This window comes from Astatotilapia calliptera, chromosome 23 (assembly GCF_900246225.1).
Source record: "Astatotilapia calliptera chromosome 23, fAstCal1.2, whole genome shotgun sequence".
Taxonomy (NCBI): domain Eukaryota; kingdom Metazoa; phylum Chordata; class Actinopteri; order Cichliformes; family Cichlidae; genus Astatotilapia; species Astatotilapia calliptera.
The window spans coordinates 28,362,077-28,380,693 of NC_039323.1; positions in this window are offsets into that span (position 1 = coordinate 28,362,077).

Below are 18,617 nucleotides of genomic sequence, written 5' to 3' on the forward strand. Positions count from 1 at the left end.
CGGTCTTTGAGTACGCGGCCCTTGAGGATCGTTAAGGCTGCGTACTTTAAGGCTGCAGACCCTGAATTGGGATACAGCCATAGTGTGTTGACTTCTGCTTGTCGTCGCTCTGTCTGTGTTATGCTGGGCAGACACTGTGCGATTTTTGGCCCATTTTGAGCCGATTTTTGAGTCGTGCGACCGTTTTGGCGATCGGCCCGATTTTGGCCTTCATCGTGCGTCGTGCATCGTATAGTATACGTGGGGTAACGAGACGCGATTAACACCTCACGACCAGCTCCCAATCATCAATCGCTTGGTCGTGAGGGTGTCACCGCAGTTTGTCACACTGCGCACGCGCAAACGCAAATGTCAGCGAAAAAGACGGCGCAGCACAGCTGTGCAGCGTGTGATCTGGACATAAGCGATGGAGGCACAACTTGTAGAACTTTGGAAAGCTCATCCGAGCCTTTTCGATGTGGCCTCACAAAATTATCACGACGACAACAACCGTGAAAATAGTTGGATTTACATTGCTGCTCAATCACAGCTGCCTGATCAATGTTTTTCATTAGCAATTTAGCAAAGTTGATGGTGGTGGTGTGCATGTCTGTGTGAGTGAAAGACAGAGAGGGAGAGCGAGCGACAGAATTTCTGTTATAACCTTCATTTTATGTACGCACAGTGTGAGCACTCAGGTCGCATCAGAGCATCGGGCCGTATAGTGTGAGACCCTGCATCGTGACCTATGAACTTCTAACCCCTGCGAGTCAACCGTACAGTTTGAGCAGGAGCTGAATCGCGCGACTGAAAAAAATCGCACAGTGTCTGCCCAGCATTGGCAATCCCCGCATCTCTCTGCCTTCATTCCGGCTCTCCATTCTCCGCTCATCATCCCGTGTCACCTCCATATGTTTTTCCCTGTGCGTTATTCCGTGAGTTATGGTTTCGGGTTTGGTTTGTTATTAGTTTCCCCAGTTTAGGTTTATGTTTACTTTTGGCCTTGCTTTTGTTATTTTGTTATACTGAAACTATTTTATGAACTTGGAAAACTCACCAAAATAAAACAAAATATAAAAATATAGAGGTAAAATACAAAAGTAACATTCTTACTTTTAATATCTGTTAGTTTAGTAAAAACCTAATTGCAACTTGCCTAATGAGGCACTGACAAGACTGTGTATTAACTGCTTTCAAAAAGTTCTGTGTTATTATTAAAACACCTGCACTGATTTCCCTGATTTCCTTTTTTGGATTTCCTTAGTTTGGTTGTCTTAGCAGACTTTTACTGGTTAACCTTCCCTCTGGCATGTTTTGTCCTACACTGTAAGTTCAAATGGCTTCATCATACTTCCTGCTAGTCTGTGTCCTCCATTTGTGTCTCTGTAAAAACATCCTCGTAAAAGAACAAATAACAGCCCTATTTATAAAGCTGTTCAGGAGACATCTGTATCTTTTTAAGTTGCTTATGGCTACTTTCGTCTTTTGTATACAGCCTATGTGAGATGAAAAGGGTGAGGTTGAAACAAGGCTACATGCACAATCACGTTAATGATGTGAAAGATGTTAAAATATGCATAGACATTACAATCGTAGTTACAGTAGAAACAGGCGGGGTAGCGGTGTTAAAGCAAACTTTCATTTTTTAAAACAAAGAAGTGACAGCATGCATAACAGCATCTGTAATTTTGATTCTTTGGATGCGTTTTGTAGTGGAGAAATGCATGACTCTACTGTGCTCTTCACTTTTCATCAAGTAGCTGAATTCAATTTGAAAATACAGCTTAATTCAGCTAAATGAGGTATGTCAAAACTGTATTTAAATAAAGTACATGGGGGTGAGAGTCTTTTATCATTCTCTGTATCTCTCATCATGCGCCGTGGGGAAGAATATTCACCTGCTGCATTAAGAAATCAATCATATAATGAGTCAAAGCAGCAATAAAAAAGATTTTATGGTGTTGAAGCGTGAAACTCAATGATAAGAGCTTATTGCAATGTCATATATTTGATCAATGTAACAGCTCATGAGTCTTTTTTATAATACACATAAGCCCGCCCCCAGTTTAGATTTTCAACATGTTAAGTGGGTTCAGTGCGTTACAGCACTGTGGTCTCAGACTTTATCTTAGTGTCTGAACATTTGTTTTCTTGGTTGAATAACAGTAAATTACAGAAACCTGAAAAAGATCTCAAACAGATCAAATCCTGTGTAACTTTTCTTGACATTGCATCATTCACCATCATTCACTTTATAATCACCCATCATCAGCCTTATTATCCCCCCTGCCTCCCCTTATTATGTTACTTAATCACAGAGTGACATCATCAGCGTACTTCCTCCATAACTCAGTGCAGTGGGCCGGAAGCTCATGCTGCTTGATAACCCACAGGAGTTATGACAGCATTTCAAACAAGGCTTTCAGAGGTCGTGGGAGGAGGGGGTGACACCTGATGAGCAGCTCAGCCTACTCATGAAGCGTTAACAGAAGCGGGGAATTGGGGGGCTAAATGATGCAACTTTCTATATTTATGAAGAATATAATCCCATCTCACACTGCATTATGACAAAATTATTTTGATAGCCAGCTATGGCCTTGAGGGGGAGCATGTTATTCTCTGCTGCTCTCTCGTTTGACACACACAAAGCAGAGGGAGAGGGGGTGGAGACTACACTGACAAATCAGATTACACAGAGCTTAAATTATTTGGTTGCAAAGCAAGTGATAGACTGTACAGCTGAGCAGAATGAAGGGTCTGCAAGGCATGAAACCGAACCCCAAACCCAGCTGACATGCCAATGAGTCAGTCACTACAAAACTGTACTGGGCAGCCAATCACTGAACTCTTAAAATGCTTGGTTAGGGGTGATTTCTTTAACAAATCTCAAGCAATCTCAAACTCAAAACTCTATGCTTGCTTTTTTAAGTCATCAACAATCGTTCCACCCTGAAAAAGGAACAGTTCATAGACAATATAACCTTAATTGCCATGACATTCACACCCATAATGAGTTTATTCTCACCGCAACTGTATGTGAAGCCTACAAAGTGGCCAGCGTTCATACCAATGTATCGCGTTCCTCTGTTGCTCTGCAGCGCTGCCGTCAGCACAGTAGTTGGTGGCAGAGCTTCTCTGTTTGAGTTGATCAGCCCTTTTACAGTTTGTGGCAGAAGAAGTAGTAACTGGACATTCTTGGAGGAAATGACAGTATCGAGTGGGCCGATCATAGTCAGTGCAGGCTGCAGGACTGCAGTTCTATGGAAGTGCATGGCCTTTCTAAAACACAGGGGTTCAGAAAGGTTTGCAGTTCAGAGATACCTACAGCATAGATTCAGGTTATTGTTACACTCTGTGACACCAGCTGTATTTGTTAGTGTTAGAAAAGTTTGCTACTTCCTTGTGGCTGAAACAGAAAAACTGAAATGGATAAGAAATACTCTGTCCTGTTCTGAGCTACTTTATGCTTTATGTTATATAACATAACATGAAAAGTACACTGTGCATTGTTACCTTCTTGGAGTCCAGGGAAGCAAAAAGTATTGACACGGGCCCTGCAGGGAGCACCTAAACTCTATGTTTTGGGAAAACTGATAATAGTTTTTGATGTGTTTCAGTTAGAATCAATAATTTGTTTGTTCCTAAGACTTTGCTGCCAAGCTTTTGGAGAACAATTTAATAAAATAAAAATCTGTCATCCCCAGTATTAACCTCAGATGGCTAACTATAATATAAGTGTGCCATAGCTTTCAGATGTTTTTTTTTATTACAAATACATCACAAATCCTTCTGCAAAAGTGCAAAATTATCTCCGGAACCAAACAAACGAACATCTGACGCCTTCCTTGAATATTCCTCCTCACAAAGAAGGTCTTTGATAATCGAGCCCCATCTTAATGATCTTATAGAACTGTATCACTCTGTTAGAGCTCCTAGCTCTCATACTGCTGGGCTTCCTAGAGTATTCAGTATTACAGTCTTCCTGTAAAAAGGGAGTTTTCTTTCCCACTGCTGCCTCATAGGTGGTCATATGATTTTTGGGGTTTTCTTTGTTTTCTTTGTATTATTTTGGGGTCTTTACCTTACTCTTGACCTGTTGTTGTGATTTGGTGCTATATAAATAGAATTGAACTGAACTGAATTGAATTGGTTATTGTGTGGATGCCCTCAAAGGGCATTCACACTATTCAGTTCCTGTTTCTCTTTATTGTGTGGATGCCCTATGAGGACATCCACACAAGGGTATTCTTCAAGTTGCCACTGTCTTTGCCGCTTAACTACTCCCTCAGTTTTCAGCCGATTTTCTCAGTTCAAACTCTAAACTATTCTGCTCTTTCTGCTCTTTCCTGCTATGACTTTTGGTGTTTATTACTATTATACTTTTTAAAATATTACACTTTTTTCCTTTTTTTTGTCCCATTGAAATGAATGGAAAACTTCCACAATTCTGCTAAAACTTGCTTGTTTTTGAAACTTAACTACTTCCTCATACTTTCACCTAGAAACGCCATTCAAACTTTAAAATTTTCTCAAATTATTGGGCTATTCCTGTCTGATTCAGCTTTTTCAGATTTTCTACCATTTTAATCTTATCCCTCTTTAAGTTTTCAGTTGCAAAATTGTAATTTTTCAGAAAATACATGCGTTGCTATGGTTGCTATGCAATTAACTCAGAGTGAGCACTGATCCTTTCTTAAGTTTCTTCGAATCCTGCTCACGGTAACATTTTTTTTTTCACCACTTTTCAGCAAAACTTTCTCCGTCTTTACCCCTTTCAGTAGAATTTTTTGCTTTTCACCACTTTTCAGCAAAAAATTTCTGCTTCTTTTTTTCTGTTTTCACCAGAATTTTCAGTTTCTTCAACGCCATGCAACTTTTTGCAACTTTCCAACTTTTTCAGCTTTTTTCAGCAGACATCTTCAGCGTTAAGGCATCCACACAGCATTTTCGCAGGAAATGCAAATTTTTCTAGTTTAATTTGGATCACAACACAGCTGCCTTTTTTGAAAAGTTCTGAATTTCTCTATACAGCTTCAATAAACATGTGGAACGAAGCTGATATAGAATATAAAAGCAGGCACTAACAGGACAAGACAACTTCTTCAACCTTGAAGCCACCTCATAGAAAATAAATGGGGTTTAGGGGTTATGATTTGCCTACATGTGAGAGCAGAGCCAGCCTTTACCAGACTTCTATTATATTTCACCCCTCTTTAAGTAGTTGTGATTTTTAGTGCCCAGTTATTTTTATGTTTGCATGCCTGCAACTTTTACAACTACTATAATATGGCTTCCTGCCTTGGCTGCATATCATCTTAAAATTAGATTCTTTTTACGCAGCAAACTAGTTAAAAGGGAGTACTGGCAAAGAAAACCAGACATCGACATAGAGATAGAAACATCTACATTTTAAAAACTACTGCAAGTTTTTTTCTTGTCTGAGTTCGAAACACTGATTTTGAAGGTGCAGCAAGGGCGGCGTTTGTGATCCCACATTCCAACAGCACTCGCTGTCGGCTTCTTAAAGTGGAGTGAGGGGCAACAAAGGTGGTTAGCCATTGTTACATAGACAGGTATAGTAATTACATTCTCCTCCATTCAGTTCCTATCTCCATACAGCACCAGCAAACCCCTCTCAAACTCCATTATACGCTTGCCAAATTGAACAAAAGCCCAACATTCAATGGTTTTGGCACTCAGAAAGAGACACTGACCCCTTCTGGGGTTAGACATCAAATTGTGTCACAGTCTCGGAAGAGGCAGACTGCGACTTTAAATTTATGGTCTCAGAGTGGGGTGTCGTATCAGCCGCTGGATTATCCTCATCTTAGCACCAATGCACTTGAAAGCCTTCACAATCGCACTGATTGGGTTCAGGTCTTCAAATTTAACACTTCGCATGTTTTTTTCTGTTTCTGTAGCATCATAATGCAGACATCTCTCAGGTTATAGTGAGATCACATAGAAGCAACTTTGTGTTTTTAATTTTTTTTTATCTGAGTGTACATTTGAAATTTAAGGCTGTTTACAAACTTGTCATGAAAATAACCCAACCCAACACACTGCACTCCATAACAATTACTCTAATTACACAATAACTTATGTTTTGATATTTGTCATGCCAGTCAAAGGAAAAGTTTATCCTCTTTTTAGTGGAAAATATGACTTTTGACAAAAGAATAATTAACAGGAAACTCCACTCCTGACTGTTTGTCACAGGCAACTTTTCAGATATGCTCTAAATTGCACTAAATTGAACTGTTAGGGCTCGGTAGACAATTCCTAATGAATACAAGGGCGACACACACATCTCCTCCACAGTTGCTTGAGAGCGCACAGATGTTAGAGTGGAGCCTGAAGTAGCACACAAAGCAAGGCACTTGTCTTGTCTGATGAGAGGGCTCATTTGGAACTGCCATTAGTAGACGTATGATTTATGACTCTGTCTGCCTCTCCTGCAGAGACCACCGCTTTCACTTCAGCAACAGCCTCCCAGAACAGAGCATCTCCCTGCTTCTGTCTTGTAGCTCAAAAGCAGCACAGTGAGCTTTAGTGGTTTGGATCGATGGTAAGGAGAGGGTGTTACATGCCATTAAAGAAAATCTGTGTTTAAAAATAGATGCAATGATGAATGGAAATAAAGACATGGGACCAAATGTTCCCCTTTTGTCCACATCTTACAAAAAGTTCCGTGGAGGTACTTTCACAGGATACCACCATTTTTAGGGACTGAGAATGTGGGGCAGGTGTAAATTAGGATTTCCTTTCTTTTTTCTCCTAATGGAAAATTCTTTGCCTCACTTTTGTTAAGGATGAGTCTGCTGAGTTCTTAATTTAAGAGGCTATTTAGGGGAACTGCACAGGATGCATGTTTTAGTGAGCTGACCTATGTTCATCTATTTTTAATCATGAGAGCTTCACTGAAATTAAAGCCTATTTGCCTGAGTGTCTTACCTATGAGAGGGCGTAGCAGGAGCTTAGAGACACACCTGACATTATGATTATTATTTTTCATGAATACATTTTCATGTTTGATGTTTTGCATCACAAACCAATGTCAGCACAATCAGGCTGTGTTGTGCTAAAGATTCGTAGTGCATAAAACTAAAAAACTAAAAAAAAAAAGTCTGTGGACAAACAAACATGTTATACAGTTATGTAATATTGGTACAAGGGATTGATATATTGATGCTTACTCTGTACACTTATGAGATTGCTAGAGGGTCCTGTGTCCTGGATTTAGTGGATTTGTTGGGAGAAATTATGTTTTGTACTAGTTTCTTGTTAAGGGGGCCAGAGGCCTGTACCAGAACTGGACTCAGGATGTTTGTGGGTGCATGGGTTGGACCAGAGATTGTAGTGGATACTGAGACTGAGTGGTTTACTTGGGCAGGAGGAGGCTGAGGCTGAGGCTTGGAGGGGGAGGCAGAGGTCTGAATGACTCGCAGAGGACTGTTAAGAAGGTCTGACCTGAGTTTTCCAGGACCCTGCATGGGTGGTGATAGCAGGAGGTCAGGCAGGTTAGTGCGGTTGGTGATACCGCACACTCCCTTGAGTGTGGCTGAAAATCCTGTGAGGGTTTGTGACCAGAAACTAAAAGGTGAATCTTAGAGGTGGTGTCGTGGAGTAGTGGTCTGGTGGAGCTAGGAGGAAAGAAAACAAGGTAAGCATAGAAGAAATTGGATCTTAAGCTAGAGTTTGAGCCTGTTACCAACTTAGGTGGGTTGACAAACTGACGGTGAGGTGACAGTGAAGCTGGCCATAAATACTCTCCGTTTATTGCCAAGAATTAACTCCAGGTGCGCTGCCCAGGTGAGAGGATGGTAGGCCAGCCAGAGGTGGGTACAGGAGGCAGGGGTCCACACAGGCCACACCCAGCTGCTCACACAGACCATGACAGTGTTTTATTGTGTTTCCATGCCTCTACACAGCACAGAGAGCAGATCCTCTCACAGCAATACTGAATGTTGCTCTGTCAGTAGAGCTGTGTGTGATAATGCAAATTTTGGTAAGGATCCGATACCAAGTAAATACAACACCAGTGTTATCAATACCAATACAGATTCTTATATAGGCAGTTTGTGTGTCATAAATCATCATTAATTTGCAAATTCTGAACACATTTTAATCACTGGGATTTTTATTTTCCATATAATTAGTCAGTTCAGCAAAATACACCTTTTAGCTTTTTATTTATTTGGAAAGTGTGTTTTTTGAAGATCTGGAGTGTAAAGGTACCTGCTTCTAAAGCACTTTGGGTCATCTTCTGTTGTTTGAATCCTCTATAGGCTATAGGCATTTTTCATGGTGCATGTTTGAGGAATATCTTTTTCATTTCCAAAAAACCCAAAATAAAATCAATTTAACACAATTCAGTGGGCTACATACTGAACTTGGAGCATAGAAATAAAGTATTAATCTTGGTAGTATTGATCCAATAACAGTACCAGCGTTGGTATTGATTCCATCAATATTTGTGCCTACTGTAATTCATTATTATCAGGATGTCCTAAAAACTCGCTGAAAAGCCTTCAGTTAATCCAAAATGCTGCAGCAAGAGTCCTGACAGGGACTAGAAAGAGAGAGCATATTTCTCCTGTTTTGGCTTCCCTTCATTGGCTTCCTGTTAAATCCAGAATTGAATTCAAAATCCTGCTCCTCACATACAAGGTCTTAAATAATCAGGCCCCATCTTATCTTAATGACCTTGTAGTACCATATCACCCCATTAGAGCACTTCGCTCTCGCTCTGCAGGCCTACTTGTTGTTCCTAGAGTATTTAAAAGTAGAATGGGAGGGAGAGCCTTCAGTTTTCAGGCCCCTCTTCTGTGGAACCAGCTTCCAGTTTGGATTCGGGAGACAGACACTATCTCTACTTTCAAGATTAGGCTTAAAACTTTCCTTTTTTGCTAAAGCATATAGTTAGGGCTGGACCAGGTGACCCTGAATCCTCCCTTAGTTATGCTGCAATAGACATAGGCTGCCGGGGGATTCGCATGATGCATTGAGTTTTTCCTTTCCAGTCACCTTTCTCACTCACTATGTGTTAATAGACCTCTCTGCATTGAATCATATCTGTTATCAATCTCTGTCTCTCTTTCACAGCATGTCTTTTATATCCTGTCTTCCTTCTCTCACCCCAACCGGTCACAGCAGATGGCCCCGCCCCTCCCTGAGCCTGGTTCTGCCGGAGGTTTCTTCCTGTTAAAAGGGAATTTTTCCTTCCCACTGTCGCCAAAGTGCTTGCTCATAGGGGTCATATGATTGTTGGGTTTTTCTCTGTATCTATGAAGCGCCTTGAGGCGACTTTTGTTGTGATTTGGCGCTATATAAATAAAATTGAATTGAATTGAATTGTGCCCAGTGCCCAGAATGAACAGTCTAAAGTTGGACTCTGCAGGGGGTATTTTGGGTTTTTAGCAGCCATGATAGTCGCACATACAAAAAGAGGAGAGGTAAAGAGTCTATAATCAAATGGCTGCTATCACCAAATCTGACATTTTGATACTTTAAAACCTGATATTAAGCCCCCTTTTAGAAATGCACTCATTTACATCTGTTGGCATCTTACCATGTTTGACATTTTGTCTAAACGAGCAACCTGATTCATTTATTTACTCAGCTGGCCTTCTTAATATTTATGTATGACTTTAAACACGGCATAAGTATAAACTGCATGACTGATCTGCTCACACGATTACAACTAAATGTCCTGTGCCAATAAACCTTCTTTATACTTGGCAATTTTTCAAATTAAAACATTGGTTGTGCATGTTTGCTATTCTCAATCCACAAATGAAATCTGTCTCTATGAACCTGTGTTAGGGGCGGGGCAGCTGCAGCAGTGCATGCACATAATGAAGAAGTAGAAAAATGAAAAGTTAAATACGACACACTATTCAATGATACTGAGACCTGCTGTGATGTATGGTTTGGAGGCAGTGACAGAAAGATAGAAGCTGACCAGAGTGGACAAGGTTAGATGTCCAAATCATCTCAACATGTGCAGAGGATGGCTGATATATCGGACAAAAGATGTTGAATATGGATCTGTCAGGCAGGAGGAAAAGAGGAAGACATCGGAGGTGGTTCAGGGATGTAGTGAAGGAGGACATGCAAAAAGTTGGTGTGACAGAGGACAATGTTAGGGATTGGGTGAGATGGATGAAGGCACTGTGGTGATTTGTATCAAGAACAACCAAACGAAGAAGACTCATCATCAGAAGTGCAAAAGATTGTTTGAATGAATGGTAAAAATCGCAGTGCTCTGCATTGCTGTCATAGCGGTGTCTCAAAAAAGCCTAGAGGGACTTTAATGTAAAATAGGCATATGTCTTAATGACAGAATGAATACTGAAAAAAGCCTTCTTTAATCTCTCTCCTGCCTCCAACTCTTAATCTTCTGATTTGACTTTCTCCCAGTGAAGAATTTTGTTTTAACGTCTTCTGTATTGGAATGACATGTCTGGACTGTCTCTGCTCTACAACACATGAATTTATGAATAATATCCAGCATATAATATTTATATAATATAAGGAGGCTCCCTCATTCTTTTCAGAAAAAAAGTAAATTATATGTTTTCCCTTTGTGCATTTAATGCATGGATAAAAAGGACTTAGTTTTGCCACATTCATCGGATGCGCCATTTACTTCTTTACTTGCCTCCTCCTCCCCTATTTGACCCAAGTTTCTTACTTTTGTAACTCTCTGCCTACTCTATGTTGGATTTCATTTTGTGGTTGCTTAGCCTGCCTGAAGGTCTGTTTGATTTTTATTCCTCCTTTTTAAGCTGAGGCTGTTTTATCATACCTCATCTGCCTCCTAAATCTGTTTTTGAGTCCAAGCTCAGTCAGCCAGTGTTACAAACCCAGGATGTTGCTCTAGTACAGCAGGCGCCGTATCCAAATGAATCACCAGGAAGGCCTGAGGCAAAGCTTTTTCTATCAAAAGCCTCGTAGTAAAAACACGGCCTCGGAGGGCACGTAAACCTGGTCACCTGTCACTTGTGTTTCACATTTTCTCAGTGATATTTCCACCAAATGTCAACCAGTTGCTGTTTTGACTTGATCCTAACAGAAGAAATAACATCAGAGCTATTTGTTCTTCGCATATGGCATATAAGCCCTCCGTTTAAAAATTTGCTCGCTGTCTAATGGATCCCTCTTCTCTTTAAATAGGAAGTGGGTGCTGATGGTGGCAGGACTGAGGTGTTGCTCCTCGCCTGGGTGTTCTGCCTTGCCACATCTATCCATCTGTCAAGCACATTGGGCCATCAATCAAGCCGCTGAACGCAGGTACAATGAACAACCATTAATCACTCTGAGACATGGATGCTGATGGGTGCTGGGTGGGGGTTGTTAAGAACTGTGATTTTACACATGCTTGTATCAGAGTGTGTATGTGAAAGAAAGGTGAAGTACACTGTGCTATAAATATGTTGCGGTGGTTGAACATATTTCCTAATTGGCTGGCTGTGTTTTGCTATTTATTGATTTGTCCAGCTGAGCGAGAGTTGCTCATTTTGGGTTAAAGGTCAAACCTCTAGATTCTGATCTCTGCTTGTTCAACTCTGTATAAAGATAATTAGTGCAAGAGCCGGCAAATGGGTGTTAGCATTAGGGCAGAGATTCTCTTTCTGAGATGCAAGGTTTTTAAGAGTGTGGTAAGAGCCAAGAAAAGTGTACTATGATGTGATATCTTTCTTGTTTGGTTGTATCAGCCTGCTTATATGCATCTGATATGAGGAGAGAGAGGACAGAAGCTCCCTTTCATTTCTAGCTGCTTCTGTAAGTGTAGTAACATCTTCTTCATAAATGATGAGGAAATCATGAGTACACAACTACGAGAGCATAGTTTGTAATTTCCAACTTCGGCTGTCTGAACCACGATGAAACCGTAATTATGGATTTCTTTGTTGTTCTATGTTTGCTCTGCCTCTGGCAATGTGTTGTTTTGAGAGATAGATACGGAGGTCCTGATCTGCTAGAAACGCTTACATCACGGTTGCTGTTGGATTCAGCTCTTGGGGTTACTACCTGCTGTGGGAATTGAGTGTAACAGCATGAAACCTATAGCAACATGTTAAGTAACACTCAGGGAGCATTATAATAATGCACCAGTGGGAATTAATGCAGACAACATGGCACTCAGGGGCGCACTCTAACAGAGCGTAACTCATGCAGGTGCAGGGTTTTTTATTTTGGAGGTTGACGCAGCTGAATTTAAAGGCCTTTTGAGAGATGTGATCAGTTTGGTAGCCTCAGTTTACACCTTATGCATGTGACATTTGAGGTGGTTAATTTTTCCATTGCTAACTCTAACTCTAGGTCCAGAGCCCAGACCTTCTTATGTAAAGAGTGTGTGGTTGATTATGGATGAATTTTACAAAACTTCGCTGGTCACGTTATCTGTTTTCAGTTCATTTGGAAAATGTTCATTTCTTCATCTTCATGCATCTCACTTGTTGATTCTGTATTCTTTGTGACTGCTTCCAAAATGACTTTAGAGACCAAACATACAGATCAATTCTCCTCCAGCCAATTGAAAAAGCTCACACGCTGAGAAACAAGGGATAAGCTTAGCTTTGCAGGAGCAATGCTGATACTCGGTCTCCAGTCACTGAGCTGAGAAGAGTGAAGTAACTGAAGAGAGTAAATTGAGATGAATAGTTGAATTTACCTTCTTTGTATCTGTGTTTGTTATGCCTGTTTTTGTTCTTTGCAATATCTGTTGCAAGAGACTGGAACAAAAACACTGACGGAGACTGCTGAATTTTAAAAGAAATACTTGCCTTATAAAGCTGATCTTCTTTGAGACTTATTGCTGCTCTGTGCAACAGCTGGTAGTTTATTGCCTGCAGCATTTTTAGAAACTTTACCTACCTTGATTATTTTCACATTTACCTCAGTTGTATTTGAAAACTTAGGAAGGAACTTCTTTAAATACAGCAGCGTCTAAAAGTCCAGTCTTGCTGAAGGTCTTTTTAAAAAGATTTTATTTGGCCATTGGCTTCTTTTTCAGTTATCCATGGTCCAGTCCATGTACCTGGCCATTTTCAAAGGAAATGTTGTTATGCTTGTTAAACCCTTTAGACCCTTTAAGCCCTACTTATAAGTCATCCAAACATAAAATTGGCTCCTGTCCCAAGGGATGAACCAGTATTGTGTCTACACATAACAGACAACTTAGCAAAGAATCAATTTTAAATTGTAGCTTTACGCACTTTGTTGCTAGCGGCTTGTCCCACAAACAAATAATACAGGGAGTGCAGAATTATTAGGCAAATGAGTATTTTGTCCACATCATCCTCTTCATGCATGTTGTCTTACTCCAAGCTGTATAGGCTCGAAAGCCCACTACTAATTAAGCATATTAGGTGATGTGCATCTCTGTGATGAGAAGGGGTGTGGTCTAATGACATCAACATCCTATATCAGGTGTGCATAATTATTAGGCAATGTCCTTTCCTTTGGCAAAATGGGTCAAAAGAAGGACTTGACAGGCTCAGAAAAGTCAAAAATAGTGAGATATCTTGCAGAGGGATGCAGCAGTCTCAAAATTGCAAAGCTTCTGAAGCATGATCATCGAACAATCAAGCGTTTCATTCAAAATAGTCAACAGGGTCACAAGAAGCGTGTGGAAAAACCAAGGCGCAAAATAACTGCCCATGAACTGAGAAAAGTCAAGCAGCTGCCAAGATGCCACTTGCCACCAGTTTGGCCATATTTCAGAGCTGCAACATCACTGGAGTGCCCAAGAGCACAAGGTGTGCAATACTCAGAGACATGGCCAACATAAGAAAGGCTGAAAGACGACCACCACTGAACAAGACACACAAGCTGAAACGTCAAGACTGGGCCAAGAAATATCTCAAGACTGGTTTTTCTAAGGTTTTATGGACTGATGAAATGAGAGTGAGTCTTGATGGGCCAGATGGATGGGCCCGTGGCTGGATTGGTAAAGGGCAGAGAGCTCCAGTCCGACTCAGACGCCAGCAAGGTGGAGGTGGAGTACTGGTTTGGGCTGGTATCATCAAAGATGAGCTTGTGGGGCCTTTTCGGGTTGAGGATGGAGTCAAGCTCAACTCCCAGTCCTACTGCCAGTTTCTGGAAGACACCTTCTTCAAGCAGTGGTACAGGAAGAAGTCTGCATCCTTCAAGAAAAACATAATTTTCATGCAGGACAATGCTCCATCACACGCGTCCAAGTGCTCCACAGCGTGGCTGGCAAGAAAGGGTATAAAAGAAGAAAAACTAATGGCATGGCCTCCTTGTTCACCTGATCTGAACCCCATTGAGAACCTGTGGTCCATCATCAAATGTGAGATTTACAAGGAGGGAAAAACGTTACACCTCTCTGAACAGTGTCTGGGAGGCTGTGGTTGCTGCTGCACGCAATGTTGATGGTGAACAGATCAAAACACTGACAGAATCCATGGATGGCAGGCTTTTGAGTGTCCTTGCAAAGAAAGGTGGCTATATTGGTCGCTGATTTGTTTTTGTTTTGTTTTTGAATGTCAGAAATGTATATTTGTGAATGTGGAGATGTTATATTGGTTTCACTGGTAAAAATAAATAATTGAAATGGGTATATATTTGTTTTTTGTTAAGTTGCCTAATAATTATGCACAGTAATAGTCACCTGCACACACAGATATCCCCCTAAAATAGCTAAAACTAAAAACTACTTCCAAAAACATTCAGCTTTGATATTAATGAGTTTTTTGGGTTCATTGAGAACATGGTTGTTGTTCAATAATTATTCCTCAAAAATACAACTTGCCTAATAATTCTGCACTCCCTGTACGTCCCCATTTCTTTGATTGAATCCATAGAAAATGCCTAAGAAGACACAGGTTGACAGCATAAAATAGTATTTTGTACCAACAAGGATGTCCCCAAACAACGTTTAGAAGCTGAAAATGCAACATATCGCAGCATGGTTTGCATGATGTCCTTAAAATACTTGAGGAAACTGGAAAATTGGAGGACAAAAGAAGATGCGTCAGGCCTGAAAATAATTATCTACAGCAGATAAACAGTATCTGAAAGAAATCTAGTAAAAGACCTGACACAGGACCTGAGGGATGCATCTGGACATTCCGATGATCCATGTAGTGTTCACTAAAGCATTTTTAGAAATGGTCTCAGTGGAAGGGTGGCTGCCTTAAGAAAGAGAAAGAGGGAGAAAAGGCTGAGGTATGCCACATTAAACCAAAACTGGAGTGAAAACTAGTGGCAACAGGTCTGATGGAGTGATGAATCCAAATTTGCATTGCCATCTGGAAAAACTATTTGCAAAGCCTTAAATATTCAGCATGACAATGATCTCTCTCTCTCTCTCTCTCACACACACACACACACACACACACACACACACACACACACACACACACACACACACACACACACACACACACACACACACACAGGTTATTAGCATTAAAAATCATACCTGGATAGAAAAACACACAGTACAACACTATCAGTCATGGATCGGCCTCCCCAGAGTCCAGACCTCAACATTATTGAAGCAGTGTGGGATCATGTTGACAGAGAACAGAACAAAAGGAAGAAACATCCAAAGAAGAGCTTTGAATGTCCTTCAAGAAGCCTGGAGAACTATTCCTGAAGACTACTTATAGAAATGACAACAAAGCTCCCTAAGAGAGTTCAAACTGGGCTGAATAATAAAGGTGGTCACACCAAATATCGACTTTTAAGCTTATTAGAAATGTACAAACTCTGTTATTGTCTTAAATACTGTTTTATCACATTTCAATAAATCACTGAAGCTATTTTCCTAGAAAGATATCTAGAAATGAGATGTAGCTTAAGACTTTTTACCAAAAAAAAATCTACTTTAACTGTTTTACTTTTTTTTTTTTTTTAATCAAAAATCTGTGATTTTCTTCTGACACCATTTGTCCACAAGCCAATTAGAGTAAAAATATGCACAGGTCACAGTATAAACTGTGTCATTTTGCTGTATTTCTTCAGTTATGCTGCTGCATGTATCGGCGAAACATGGGCAGAATGCAAAGTGTGGTTGTGGATTAATTTGGTATGTGGAGAAGACAGTGCTGCCAGAGAAATCTTTAATAAAAGATAGACGCCCTCCAACCTGATGCACTGAGCTGTAGAACAGGGGGAGAATGAAGAAGAGTTCCTTGGCTGGAAATAAGAAAAGAAAAGGAAATGTCAGCTTTTATTTTTTCGTTGTTGTCATGCCCTTTTAAGCATTCACATTTTTTAAGTCGCTGTCATTCTGTACATATGTTACGAGGGCATGTTTCAGCTTGACCAGCACACGCCTCTTGAGGTAAAATGAAACACTTCTGTGGTGATAGGGCATATTAGCAGCGCTGATTTAAACACAAGTTGCTTAATAGCAGTAATGAGAAAGGCATGAAATGGTTTATTCATGGCGTATTTTATTTTTTTATTTTCATTTTTAGAGTGGCTCACCTTAGACCTCTAGATTTAACTGCCAAGGCACATCAAGAGAAGAAAAACATAGCGAAATAAGAGCAAGCGAGAGAGAAAGAAAGAGAGGGAGGGAGCGTAAAGAATAATAATTTGCTATATGAATAAATAATTTAAAAACAAACACAGAGCTAAGCTGTAGAATTAAACGCCCAAAGGCAATTAACTCAGGGAATGAGACAGGGCAATTAATTTTGTTTATCAGTGATGTAGAACTTTTATATGAGCCCATGAGGTTTAGAAAAGTCCCTGTTATGTGATTTTATGATGCATGTTTTATTCAGATGCACACTGGTGACTTTGTGGTCCCTGTGACTGTCCAGCTGCTAAGTATATGAATTACATACTTCAAAAACCTCTTAGATCCAGGTTGGAGCTGCATGATTTTTTTCTCTCCTCTGTTTCCTCTGCGCATATATTTAACCAAAGCAGCTCAAAGCACTAACACATCCAAAATGTTATTGGATTTAGGCTCTGGTTTCCCTCTTTGCAACCCAGCTGTCTTTGTTTTTGTTCCTAAATGTACTGCTGACCCCTTGCAAGACTCTTTAATGCCATGAAAGGTCGTCAAACCACACTTCATGAATGATTTTAATATTTTAGCCAAATCTCTTTGAGTAATTAAGTCTGTGCGCTTTATGACCTTTGCTTTTGAGTCTAGACTTTGCAGCACCCAGCAGAGGACGGGACGGATGAGTTGAAAGGGCGCACGAAGTTGAATGTGTCTGCGTTTGTGTTTGATCATTGCTGCCTTGTCTTTTTTTTTTTTTTTTTTTTGCAGCACTCGCTCACTCCTGTAATTGAGGGACGTAATGAAAATGTGGACGCTTGTACGCTGAAAGCTCAAGCCTATAAGGGCTGCAGCAGATACGAGGTCGCACTGATATCAATAGTCTTTCAGTGCTCATTATGCAGCACAGACAAGAGATCAAAATAAATGCACTACAGTCGTCACAATCAAGGTTTTTCTTGTGAATGTAAATTAGTATGACCTGTGTTTCGTACCTGATAATCATATTATATTCTCCTAAAAAATGTAGGCTTTTTGAAAGAGGGTTTCAGAACGGCAGTAATTTAAAAGTACTAAGAGAAGAGATACATTGAAAAAAATGCTACAGATTGTAATTTCTTCAGCAGTTTTGTGAAGAAAACTTGAAGAAATAGTTTAAGATTTCTCCCAAAGTAACAAGACAAGTCAGAAAGCTACATATTTCTGCTGTAATATACACTCAATAGACACTATTCGACACATCTCACTAGTACCTGCTTGGACCCTCTTTTGACTTCGCAACCGCTTTAATTCTTGATGAAATGGACTCAGCAAGGTGCTTGAAATATTTCTCTGAGATTTTGCTCCATACTGGCATGACAGCATCACATGGTTTCTGCAAACCCGTTGAGAATCTCCCATTTCACCACATCCCAGAGGTACTCTATTGGACTGAGATCTGGTGATTGTAAAGATTATTTGAGTCCAGCTAACTCATTGTCATATTCAAGAAACCAGTTTGAGATGATCTGAGCTTTTTGACATGGTGTGTTATCCTGTTGGAAGCAGCCACTGAGGTCACAAAGGGATGGATATGATCAGAAACAAACCTCATGTAGGCTGCGGTGTTTAAATGATGCTCACTTGGTACTAAGGGGGCCAAAGTGTTCCAAGAAGATATCCCCCACATGGTTACGCCATCATCTGAATGTTGCAGTAGAAATCAAGACTGATCTTCCAATCTACTGTTGTCCACTTTTGATGAGCCTTTGTGAATTTCAGCCTCAGTTTCCTGTACAGAAGTGGCACCTGGTGCGATCTTCTGCTGTAGACCACCTGCTTGAAGGTTTAATGTGTTGTTTAGTGATGCTCTGCATACCTTGGTTGTTATCAGGTTTTTAAGTGGGTGGGAACGATGTGGAATGACATTCAGATAATCAACACTTAAGGAGAAATTGAATAAGCAGGTTAATGCATGTTATTGTTAAATTAGTTAATTTTTCTTGTGCTGCAGCCTGGGATTGTTTCCACTGATGACATGGAAATACTTAGCCAGCCATAAGAAAACAAAGACACCCCCCTACCCGCCCAGCCCATCATATCATCCTGTTTATTTCATCCCTTTGATGTGTTCATGGTGCAGATGTAAATAAAGTTGTGGTCA